General features: G+C 49.1%; 1 long non-coding RNA gene across 1 annotated transcript in view; it reads right to left on the bottom strand.

Moving 5' to 3' along the window:
• Window positions 1–12,254, bottom strand: part of LOC308063956 — a 183,981-nt gene that overhangs the window by 23,822 nt on the left and 147,905 nt on the right. The window lies entirely within an intron of this gene.

The following is a 12,254-nucleotide window of genomic DNA, read 5'->3' as shown; positions in this document are numbered from 1 at the left end:
GGAGCAAAAAAAAAAAAAGTACTTGCAGAGAAAACCACCATTTTTTCCACACTTTAAATACTAGCCAAGCTTCTCAACACCAGTGATTTCAGAATGATCTCTACTATTTACTTCATGAAAGTACACTCTGCCTCACTCCAGAACTGATACCTGCCAGTCAAGGGGTGTCACGACATCAGTCTCCCTGAAGAGCAACCATCCCCAGTTTGGAACAGAAGCCAAGTTTTGAGGGCATTTGTCAGGGCCATTGGCTGACACATCAGAGGGGAGCACTGGGTGGACATTTCAAAGGGTGGCTGTCAATAAGAATTTTTTATTTTTTTTTTTACCTTCAGCTAAACTCTTCAATTTGTCCAGCATGGGCAGAGGAGAGGATGCAGGGGCTCTTCACGCCTGATGCATTTTGCTATCACAGCCCTTATTTCTTGGAGGACAAGAGAAGAGCCTGACAGTAGGGATGCACAACAGCTTGGTTGGCTCTGTCAAGGAGGGCAAGGCTGCGTGCTGGCCACAGCAACAGGCATTTTCTGTGGTGAGACAGGATCATTGAATCACTTTCCTGCATTTTCCTGGAGCCTTTTACCCTGCGCTTTGGTGGAGGCCCTGGTCTGCATTACCGGCCCCTGCACATGCCCCTGCACAAGGAGCCAGACTGACCACAGAGGCTTCCCCAAGGATGCAGAGGGGAGAGGGGATGCCTGCCACTGGGAGGGAGCAGGGCAGCCCCCTTGCATGGGTGGAAGCTGATGGTACCTGGGAATGCTGAGCTGTCTCGCCCTCCGCTCAGGCACACTCATTCACACGCAGGCTGCATGTTATTGCTACTCCAAGAAGAGAGCTGGATCCACTTATTTTTTTCATTAAAATGAAAATTAATTTAATAAAAAGAGGAATTGTAAATTAATGAAGCACTTTAAAATTCCACATAATACAAGGCTAATACTTACGCTGTAGAATTTCCTCCAGTTAATATCGCCACTGACTCTCCCGAGTGGGACCAGCCTGGCAGCTCCACGGATCTAAATCAGCCTGAGCGGCAATGGGATCAGAGCTCACCACATGGGCATGTTACCTTTTTACTGCTTCCCAATTACTGGGGCAGCTGGGACGTCTCCTCTGCAGGAAACAGCCTTCAAGTGCCCGCCCATCCCCTCACAGCTGATGCACTCAGGAGCAGGGACTTTGCCTTTTCTCTTAAAAAAGTAATGGATCCCTGTAATTTACTGCAACCCGACAGGCCGGTGAAAAGCACGGGGGCTGCTGCCCTGACCGCGCTCCCGTGATGAGCTGCCCTCCCACGATGCTGTAATAACACCACAGCTGCCTCCAGATACCAAGCTCCCATGGAGCCTTTGGACACACTGGAGCCAGAGACTCTGGATCCACAATTTTTCATTTTTTTTTCTTTTTACCCTAATACAAAGTGCCAGATTCAGGTATTGACTCCAAAGCCAAAACGTTCTGTGTGCAAGCTGCAGGGCTGCCTCTAACGAAGGGCTGGCAGCCACCCCCACCTCATTGCCGTCATACTTGCAGACAGCTCAGCCACTGCACTGATCCTGCAAGCAACTGGATTCACAGCAGCCCCTCCACCTTCGGCATTAGTGTCCCTTTGCTGCAGGGTGGGAGCAGAGAGAAGGAGAAAGTGCTTTGTCCAAGGCTGGCAGGGGATCAAATATTATAGCTCAGGTCTACCCACCTTCTGGGCAAATCTGGCTCAAAAAAACCCAAAAAATTGCTTTGAACGCACAGGTACAAGGCTTGTTCTCTTCCCTTTCTAACTTATAATTCTATGGAAACACTGTAGAAAATTCACCCTTAGAAAATTCATCCTTAAAATAAAGCAGAACCAGAGAAGTACACTGAGAAAATTTTGGGCAAAGCGAGTAAGGTATTTCCAACATGATCAATCCCTCCTGACTTGCAAGTCCACATCTGAGCTCATCGCCTTCTGCTTTTTACAGCAAATGGAGAGAAAAGGCAGTTCTGAGAATAATTGAATTCATCCTGAAATAAGCATCTAAAGTAGGTTAGGTAAACCACACCAAAAAAATTGTCCTTCCCTCTCTGATAGCTATAGAGAGAGTCCAGGCAGACAGCTTTCACAGAGGCATGGCACCGGTACATGCCCAGAGTTAGGGGACATGAATCCTCCCTCTCACCAATCTGGACGGGACCCCATCCACCCCCCTGCATCCACCCCAGCCCTTCCAGCGTGGAGCCCCTTGTCACGCGTGGAGCCCCATGGCACCCTCAGCTCTTGTGTGTGGAGCCCCCCGCACCACACAGTACCTCCCTGCCACTCGGGGACCTGCCAGGCTCCTTTCCCACGTAGGCTCCATGGTGGCGTTAATCACCCGCCACACTCATTTATTGCCATGTATACACCACTGCCAGGAACATTATCCTTTAAATAAAGCTCACCCACCCTATTATTGTAATGTCAACTCTGAACCTCGCAGATAAGCCCTGCAGACAATTTATAATTACACAGAAGTAGCTCTTGTACATTGCACCGAGGGGCCATCAGGAGAGGATTTAGGTCTTTCATAGAGCCAGTGTTTGACAGGTCTTTTTGCTGTTATTTCATCTTGACAGCTCCTTGCCACCCAGCTCCTCCTGTGACTCTACACTCGAGCTTTGTTGTGTGATCTCAGGTGAAGAGAGCACGTAATGGGCAATAATTGTGGGCGATTACTGTTTACTTGTTAACTTTGCTTGGCAGAGCAGCTGTGATGGATGCAGGGCCTGGAATATTCCCTTTATTCCCTCTAGCAGGGAGAGCTAACTGGTGCTTAATTCAAAGGCTGAAATCTATAAAAAGAAGACGAAACCCATCATTAAATTTCTCTTAGTGGCCATGTGCATAATTCATCCAAACACCATCAAATATACATGGCCTTGTGTCAGGATGAGCAGCGCCGGCACAGCACCCCCAGCCTGCCCCTGCCCCGCGCTAATGACAGCGGGCACCGAGGGCCCCCCGGGGTCCCCAGCGGGGCGGCGCGGGACGGGGCCGGCCCGGCCCGGGGGGGCGCCGGGATGGGGGGCGACCGGCCCGCGCCCTCCGCCTCACAGCGGAGTAAACGGGGGAAACAGCCTGCGCAGCGCTTACCAGCGGCAAAGCGAGCGGCTGGCGGCGATCGCTGCCCTCGCCGCGGCCGGAACAGCTCCCGACAGACAGCGACACGGCCCGCGCCGCAGCAGGAGCCCGGCCCGGGTCCGTCCCCCCGCTCCCGCGGCAGAGCAAGCCCCTGCGCTGGGACGCTGCTCACCGCCTTTTTCGCCTCCCCGCCCCCCCCCCCCCCCCCCCCCCCCCTTTCTTCTCCTACAGTTTAAAAGAACTTGTCTAGACCGTGATATCTAAATTCTTTATTGGTCTCTGCTAGTGTCTGAACTTCGATGGGGAGCTGAATGGCCACAATTTCACAAGCCCAGTTGTATGCAGGTAACCAGTCCTTCCACACAAGCATGTAGATGTTAATCTACGGCAGTTTAGCAAAGGCTGGCAACAAATTTTCTAGAAAGTTTTTTCCCCCGGTTATTTGAAAAACACCAACTTATTTAATAAATCACAGCAAGCACTTTTGCAGAAGTATCCTTTGAAACATTAGATATTATTGTGAATGCCAATTTTTCTTCCCACCTTATGGAAGGATAAAGATACTCCACTCAATTTTCATCAAAAGCACATGAAAGCAATCAAGGTTCCTGTAGTTTCTATGGAAATAAGGGATGCAAATTGGGACTGCGTGGTGCCTTTTGTCTTGAATTTATCCATAAAAATGCAAATACTCTTCAACAGATACTGAAATATTTGCCTTGTTCTAAGGGAGGCAAAATATATAGATGAGGCTCTTTTGTCCACTGGCTCTCCGGGCAAAGAAATTTGACAGCTCATGGAGCATGAGCCTATCGCAGCTGAACAAGCCTTGTCAGAGCATGAAACAGTGGCAGAGCTGGTGCTGACAGGAGCATGCCCAGCCCCAAGGGGCTGCAGCTTGCTCCTTACAAGTCCCTCAGCCACTAGCACCAGGAAACAGGTTCTCTTGCCCTTTCCTACAAAGGCAACCTACCTCATTCACAGGCACTGTGTAGATCTCTGCCCACACTGCAAGGTCATGCCAGCCACTCTGGTGCTGAGTTAGAAGAGCAACATCACCTCTTTGGTGTGGAAAACAGATGAGCAAAAGGAGCAGCGCAAACAAATCACATTTGTGATGCATCTGCTTTACTTCCCTGCCAGCTGTTTCAGAGAAGAGTATACAATGGAGGATATCCTGCTCCGCTGCTAGGTCTCATCTTGCCCTGCAGCAGGGACTGCTCAAAACCCTGCAGCAAGTTTAATTAATTCCCTTCCAAACTGAAGGATACAGAATAGTTAATGCTAGCAAAGGTCTTTGGGTTATTCCTCTAAGTGCTCTCCTGCTCTCTCCTCTTTTTCTGTAAGCCGTATTATGTGCTTCACACAGCACTTACCAATAAATAATCTAACAGCTCTAGGAGATGCTGATCCGCAGCTGGGCCCCTTGCCCCACAGCCAGGTCCAGGTGCCAAGTGCTGCAGCACTGCTGCCATAGGGAGCCCTTGTGGGAAGCTGGGGCTCATCCCTGGTGCATACCCTGTCCTGGACTTAGAGAAATTTAGAAGGTCAAGGAACGGTATTTTGGATCAGTGTTGTTGGCCAGAATTAATGACAAACTCTGGCAACTCAGCTAGTAAAACTCCAAGTGTGAACTAGGGCATGCTGCAGCTGCACAATTATAAACCTGCAATTAATTAATTGTGCTGTCACTATATGCACATGAGAACAACAGCTAGATCAAAGAACTGAACAGAGATCAAAATGATTAGTAGATCACTTTACCTACAGTTGAAAGTGCCAATTAGATACAGCAAAGACATAGTCTGGCTTAGTTGCTTCTGTTAACAGCTCTGGAAGAGAACAGTCACTGAATAGGCTGTAGGAAAAAAATCAGGAAAGACTGACTGCTTACAGTATGGACAGAGAGAAGTGATGGCCTGCCCACTGACTTTTCCTTTCCAAGGGCGCTAAACACCTCCCTGTGCCTGTTACACTCTCAACACTATTCACACCTTGGGCTGGGCTGAAACTAGCAGGATGAGTCCCAGCTGCCTGTGTGGTCTGGCAGACCCAAGGCCCTCTCAAGCAGGTCCTGAGAGGTCCAGGAGAGCCTCAGGCAGGAGCCCCAAGGCGGAGAAAGTGCCAGGGTGTTTGAAATACAGCAGCTTTCCCTTCTGCTAGTGTATCACCAAGCACCTGCACTAGCTGTTCCATGCTGACTTAGCCATGCACAGCTAAATCTATGGTACTGATTTATAATATTCCTTAAAGTTATTGGGAAAATACATTCCAGCTGCACCTTGCAAGCCTCCAGAAGGGGTCTGTCCTGCTCTTGAGGCAGCCTCTCACTTCCACTAGCATGTTGAGGGGAGCAGCAAGGAACACTGTGGATGTTTTTTAAGTTTTCAGTCTTGGATTGTTATCTTTCAGAGAGAAATGCTGTGCCTTAACCAAAGCCATGAGCTCACTGGAGGAATTACTGATTGACTTCTGGCATACGTTAAGCTGGGCGCCATGGCTGTTACCATACACAGTGGCTCCAGTTTGTAGAGCTGGTCTGTATCGTTGGTGAGCTCCAGGCTGAGGCTGTGCACTGCTGCGAGTCAGGGCTGCTGGCCCTGCTGGAGCCACCTCCGCCAGCCTCTGGCAGTGCCTGCGCTCCTCGCCAAGCACCTGGCCCATGAGGCCAGAAAACGTCTGCCTAAGTGCCCCAGAAGGAAGTGGCATTGCTGGACCCACTGCCGGCACCGGAGAGAAGGCAGTGGGAAGAGAGGCCAGTGCAAGGAGGCGATGCCTCCTGAGAAGTGGGTTGGGAGCAGTTACAGCCCCACCAGAGAGGATTCCCACTCTCTGGTGAGACGATTGCAAAGAGCTGGGGAAGGCACCGCAGCACTGTGGCCAGACACTGGCTGCCATACACATACCTGGTGTCCTTCCTTAGATGTACTTCAGCAGCTAGCTTTGTCTCCATTGTCTCCTGTTTGTCACATTATAATTTCTCTTTTAAATTCTCAGACATTGTTTAATTTCTCTGTTTAATTGGCTCAGACAGAGAGGCTGCAGGCAATGTCATTCTCACATCATCTCTCAGAAACATCGCAGGCATGAGGGTGACATTACTGGTCATACACAACGAAGTTCTTGCAGCGTCCCCACAGATCCAACCCCAGCTGGGACTGAGGAAGCAGGAACAGAGAGCAGATATAAATCATAGATGTTTGCAGGACAAAGGCTATTAGCAGGGTGCCATCCTGGCTTGTATGGGAACTGCTTTCATTTAACATACGTGCTGACAAGTGAGACAGCAGGTAGAATGAGCATGCAGCATAGCACACAGATGACACCGCTATTTACATCATTCAGATCCAGAAGTGCCTGGAGGGAGCTTCCGAGGCATCTCACAAAGTGAGGTGAAAGCAGGTAAAGATAGTGAGCAACAAAATCTCATCACATATGTGCAGTCTTGCAGCCGCTGCAAGATCTGTTTAAGCCACATGATTTGCTTTATTGATATAGATTCAACAGATACCTGAAAAAATAGTGAACAAATGTTCCTTTGTATTTCAAAATGTCTTGTATCTACCATGCCCTATATTTTCCCAGTCACATAAATTACTTGAACAGATGTATTTATCTCACTAGGTTCAACAGGTATAACACAATGGTATTTCATCAAGCCTGGTTTGACAGACCCAGGTGCTTCAGAAAGTTATTTTCCACACTGGTTTCTTTTGGTGGGTGCCAAGTGGGACTGGAACAACTAGAGGTGAAAAATGCAAGTTCAGACTTTCCCTGGAGAGCTGCAAGTGTTTGGAGATCTGCAGCACTGCTCGCTGAAAAAGATTTTTAATAGCTTTGACCTTCGTGGGGTCTGTGCAGTCTCCTTTTGTCAAAAAGTGTAGGTGAAAGAATTCTGGAAAAGAGCTGAAGATAACACAAATGTTCTGCAGACTACTGAGGGAATTACAGAACACTTCTTCACGTTCTTGGATTATTGTTCCAAAGTTTAGACCATTAGCATCAGCTGCTGCAGGTCTATAGTAGTTTATAATCAGGAAGGGTAAATAATTGCTGGCCAGGAGGCAATATAAATATTTGTTATTGCAGATGACTTATAAATAAATTATTTGAAATGACAAAATTAATCAGACAGTTAATTTGACAAATAAGTATTTGATCAGCTCTGCCTGAACCACAGCGGCCAGCTGGGCACTCTGTAAAGAATCCCTGAAATTTATGGAAAGAAATATCACTTCACCTCAGGACACACAGGCACAGAGAGAAGTGGCCAGATCATAAATTGCCAGACTCTCGCGCTTCAGACCAGACAGATTCCAGAAGGCTGCGGGAGCGAAGGCAGCACCAGGAGCAGGGGTGAGAGTGGCCGCAGTGCAGCACGGCCGACGCGTGTGGCCATGGGGTGCAGCTCCATCCCGCAGCACCCGCAGACCCACCTGACCCCTGCTCAGGCACGTCCCTGTGCAGGGCACTCGCAAGCAGACCCAGGGCTTCAGCCAGCGAAGGGACTGTCGCTAGCCAGGCGTCTCACATCATTGCAGACTGTGCCAGGCTAACCGGATCAGGGGTTTAGGGTTTTTTTTCCAAAAAACACAAAAAGAGTGTGTGTCAGTCTAATAGCTCTGTCTACATTGTGTCTCATCTGTATTCAGCTCATCACCAAAATGTGAAGAAGAAAATAGCCCCTGAAAATAAAAGTATGAGAGAGAGGAGGAGACACAAGCCATGAGGAAAGCTAACAGCTCCCTGCCTGTATTCTGACTTCCCAGCGCCTCTGCCACTCCCACGCCCTCTGAGCTGCTGTCCACAGCTCTTACTGACTCTGGACTCACCAATGTTCAGGAACATTAATGTAATCTGCTCTGAGACGTGCACATATTCTCCATACCGAAATGTAAAATAGGCAAGAAGCAGCATATTTTTGGTGATTTTTTTTTCCTTGGTGCATTTTAGCTCAAAACAATCTAATATAAAAACACCCAATGCTTGTCTCCAATAGCTTAAATGTCAGTTTTCTATTATTTTTACATTCTGGTCTCAAGGGATATAAAGGGCACCACATCACACTCAGCAAGGAAGAATCACAAAGCTTTTCCTTTTCGTGATGGCAGAACAAGAAGCATCATCCAAGACAGCTGGAAGTAACACTTTTCCCACCCTTTCCCCATGACCAGTGGTTGGAGCAAGAACCCAGCTTAGTAAGGATGGGGTGATGAAGATCCTCCAACACACAAGGGTGAGGTTTCCCACCAAAAAGCCTCTTTGTTTAACTAGCGTGGCTAGAGGACTTGTAAATACCGAGAATGGGGAATGCAGCCACAGTGAAAGGGGTCACTTGTGAAAGTGTTAGATCTTAGTGGTGAGACTGCTGGCTGGCACGACCCTATATCCATTTGACATTGGCAGGTAAGGTGGACACCGCTACTGCAAAACTGCAGGATTGTGAGATCACAGGATTAGCACAAAAAATAAGCATTTTCCAAAGGCTACTACCCCCCAGCAAACCGGCTGACGGCTGGCACCCACTCTCTGCGGGGGAAGGGACCAGCCCCACAGCAGCCCTGCAGCCCCTAAACCCAGCAGACATATCTGCCAAACAGGGGTGCTGGGAACAGGGCCTACTTGTTCATATTTCACAGCTCTGGCACCTTTATCAGAAACGTTAACTTCATGAAGTCCTCTTGGGCTGGGAGGTTTGTGAGGAAGTGTGGATCCCTTGACAAGAAAAGATGTGAATGCCTCATTTGCATATTTTAGGAGGAAGCTCCCTATGAAATCACATAAGTGTAATTTTCCTGCAGTCTCTAAATCCCCAGCCACTTCCAGCTGATGCAAATAAAATCTTGTTATTCAGCTTACACCAGAAGGCTTTGGTACCTCCCCCCAGGACGGAAGGATTATCTGAAGCCAGGAGGAGAAATTGGCAGGTCAAACTTCTCCTCATATCCAACAATTTCATGGTTTGATTTTTATCAAGAAGGAGTTTTAATGTCACAAAACATCAACAACCCTGCCAGTAACAGTGATGCCACAGTCCCCATGGCTTGCATGACAGAGGACGCAGGCAGCGACAGCGCCAGGAAGCGATGGCTAATGGTGGTGCTGGCGAGGACCAGCGCTGCAGCAATGCGGTGGTGGGAACAGCTGCCCAGAGGGGACCTGCAGGGCCAGAGTCACCCTCACCCCAGGGGCTGCATCAGCCCCGCACAAATGCAGCAAAGGCCGGGCTCAGCCGCGAGTGCGCTGCTCTGCACTTCACTCCTCTCTCTGGCTGTGTCAGGGCGGGTCCAGCCTGCCATGTAGCGGAATTTTCCAGTCTGCTGTGAATATTTTCTACTCTGTCAACCTTTTATTTAAATGACATTCGGTTGCAGTGCTAAAAGTACAATATTGAAAATCAATAAGTGGAAAGTGTTTGAAAGCCAATTTAAATCAAATATTACAATATGGTGAAGTTAATCATCTGAAATTAACCTTATAACTGCTTGAATCACTCTAATCTATAAAGAAAATCAATATAGGCATATCAAACCCTACTCCAAGCTGCTGTCTGTTCCAGCTGACCATGCAAATGGAAAATAATAGCCAGTGGATGCTTATTGCTCCTTATTATACATTAACACTTCACATGGGGCTGAGATGGTCAGGCAAAGGCTCCCCAGTCTGAAGAGGCACCACTGCAGCATCCCCCCTCCAAGTCACTCTCATGGCAGTTAATTTCAGAGCACCAGTCAGAGCCATGAGTGACTAACAGGCTGTTTCTTGAGGAGAATTGATTGTCCCTGGATGAAAAGCAGCTGCTCAAGCAGAGCACCCTGCACCCTCCCAGGCTTCAGCTCAGTCCCAGGCTACAATACACCCAAGGTGCTCCCGGTGTCCTGCCAGAGATCAGACCCAGCTCTGGGCAGCAGACGTGGGCGCAGGCAGGCACAGCACCCCTGGGCACCTGCACTGTGTGGCTGTCCCTGGCCACATCACAGCTGGGGTCCCAAACATAACTACCGCTGATGTGGCAATGGTACCTCTCCAAGAATTCGCCCCAACGGAAGCACTGCTGGCTGCATCCCTGTCTCCCAGCGAGCAGTCCGAAGCCCACGGGAGCTGCAGCCCAGCAGTGCAGGGCACGGAACGATTACCCTCCCTGCCTAACTGCATCTCCAAAGTGACCATCAACATGGCATTTGCTAGGAGGCACTTCGATATGACAGAGATAAGTGCTTTGACAACTGATAAAAATCCATAAATAACAACAGCTTCTCTCAAAAAACTCATTTTAAAATTATGAAGAAATTTTGTAAAGTGATAAGTGTCTCAAATGTTGATAGTAAAAGCTGGGAGAGGCTCTTTTTGAGTCTTGGGAACAGATGCAAGGAGTGAGACCTCAGCAGCAGCCTGCACAGCCTCAGGAGTCCAGGAACAGTCAGAGCCAAGCAAAGTGATCACAGGCTTTTCCAGATGCTCCTCACGGGCCCCAGATTCAAAGGTGAGTGAAGGTTCATGAGAAGGTCCTGGCAACATGGCCACTTCGTACCGGTCCTGCCTGTGCTCAGAATTAAGAGCCCATCTCTCACCCTGATTCCCCACCCAGGCCAGTCTGTGCGTGTGCAATACCTGCACAGTCCCACCAACACCAGTAGGATTTCAGTGACCATTCCCAAGCCCAAAACGCTTCTCCCTGAGGGTGCTTGGCAAGACGGTTGTGAGATGGTAGATAACACGTGGTGAAGGGAAGGTATCCATGACTGCTGCTGGCTGCACCAAACACTTCTGGATCATTTCCTTTCATCTCAGATAGGATGAAGTTGGAATGAAACAGGAATTTTTATTTGTCACCTCCGCTTCTTCCTTTCAATCTCCTAAAGTTTGTGAGACCATTGCTGTAACCTCATCCCTGTTTGAGGGAAGGTGCTGGGGTCTGCAGACCTGCTGCAGACCCCAGCAGGAAGGGACCTGCATGGCACCTGATGCTGCTGTCCCCTCTGGGCAGCTGGCACAGGGCAGGCAGCTGCACAGGAGCCAAGCGGCACAGCTTGGGCCAGATCTTGATTACCCCAAGGGTAAGCAGGGCCCTGAGGCATCAGCCTGTGCTGCAGGAGCCCAATTCTCCCACTAGGGAGAGGCCTCGGGGAACAGCACCCTGCCCCCAGCCAAGCATGGGGCCGCTGGACACTCATGCCAGGTGGCCTGGCGCTGTGGGCAGACAGACCACCCGCAGAAGCCAGCCAGCCTGCAGCAGACATACTGCCTGCCTGCAGCAGCAGCAGGTGCATCCCCATGCAGAGGTGTCGCAGCACTTGTGCAGCCCATGCCAGCAACTCCCCCGCTGCTCGCAATTAGCCTTTTGCTCAACGTCTGTTTCTGAAGCTCTTCCTGCATTTCAGATCAAGATGTAAATGATGCGTTTACCCAGACAGAGGGAGGAGAACAAGTACTGAACTGGCAGAAGCCGTCCCAGAAGTGAACACATTGGCTGGGAGGCTGGAAATGCTGTTTGAAGTAGCAGGTTGCCACAGAGTGATTAAGAACGGCCCTTTGATACTGAAAATGCATTTAAATGAGTTTCCCGCAATATGTATGTATCCCTTGGGTTACCATGGCTAGGCCTTGCACAATCCTCCCTTGCCCTCACCCAAAGGGACACCAAGATGTGTTAAAAATGCTTCCTTTTTAATACTTTAAGCTGAAAGGGTTTTAAATAACTGGGAGCTTTCTCAGTGCTTAAGAATCTTTTCATCCCTTTAAATTAGAAGGAGGAACTACATTTTCAGAATCGATACTCAGAATTTACAAACAACTCTCCAGGTAAGGAGGCTCAATAGCAGACAGCTGGCAGCAGAATCCTCCTGCCCAAGCTGCACCACGGGGCAGTGCCGGCTGTGACTCTGGGAGACCCATGCTCTCCACATCACAGGAGTCTGTTATTTTGCATTATAATTTATTTTAGACTTTGAGCTTTCTAAGGAAGGGACTGTATCTAATTTAGTGTGGGTAGAGTACACAGCGGCTAGGATAGAAAATCTGTGCCTGCTGAGGCCGTGAGTTCCTACCACAGTGTGAAGAGTGAAGAAATAATTATTAGAGTAATGGCAAATATTAACATCCAGGGCTTTCCCACTGAGAGCTCAGAGGAGGGTGGTGTTGCGCTAGCAAG

This window comes from Falco punctatus (genome assembly GCF_963210335.1).
Source record: "Falco punctatus genome assembly, chromosome: 4".
Taxonomy (NCBI): Eukaryota; Metazoa; Chordata; class Aves; order Falconiformes; family Falconidae; genus Falco; species Falco punctatus.
This window is presented reverse-complemented; position numbering and strand designations above follow the sequence as displayed.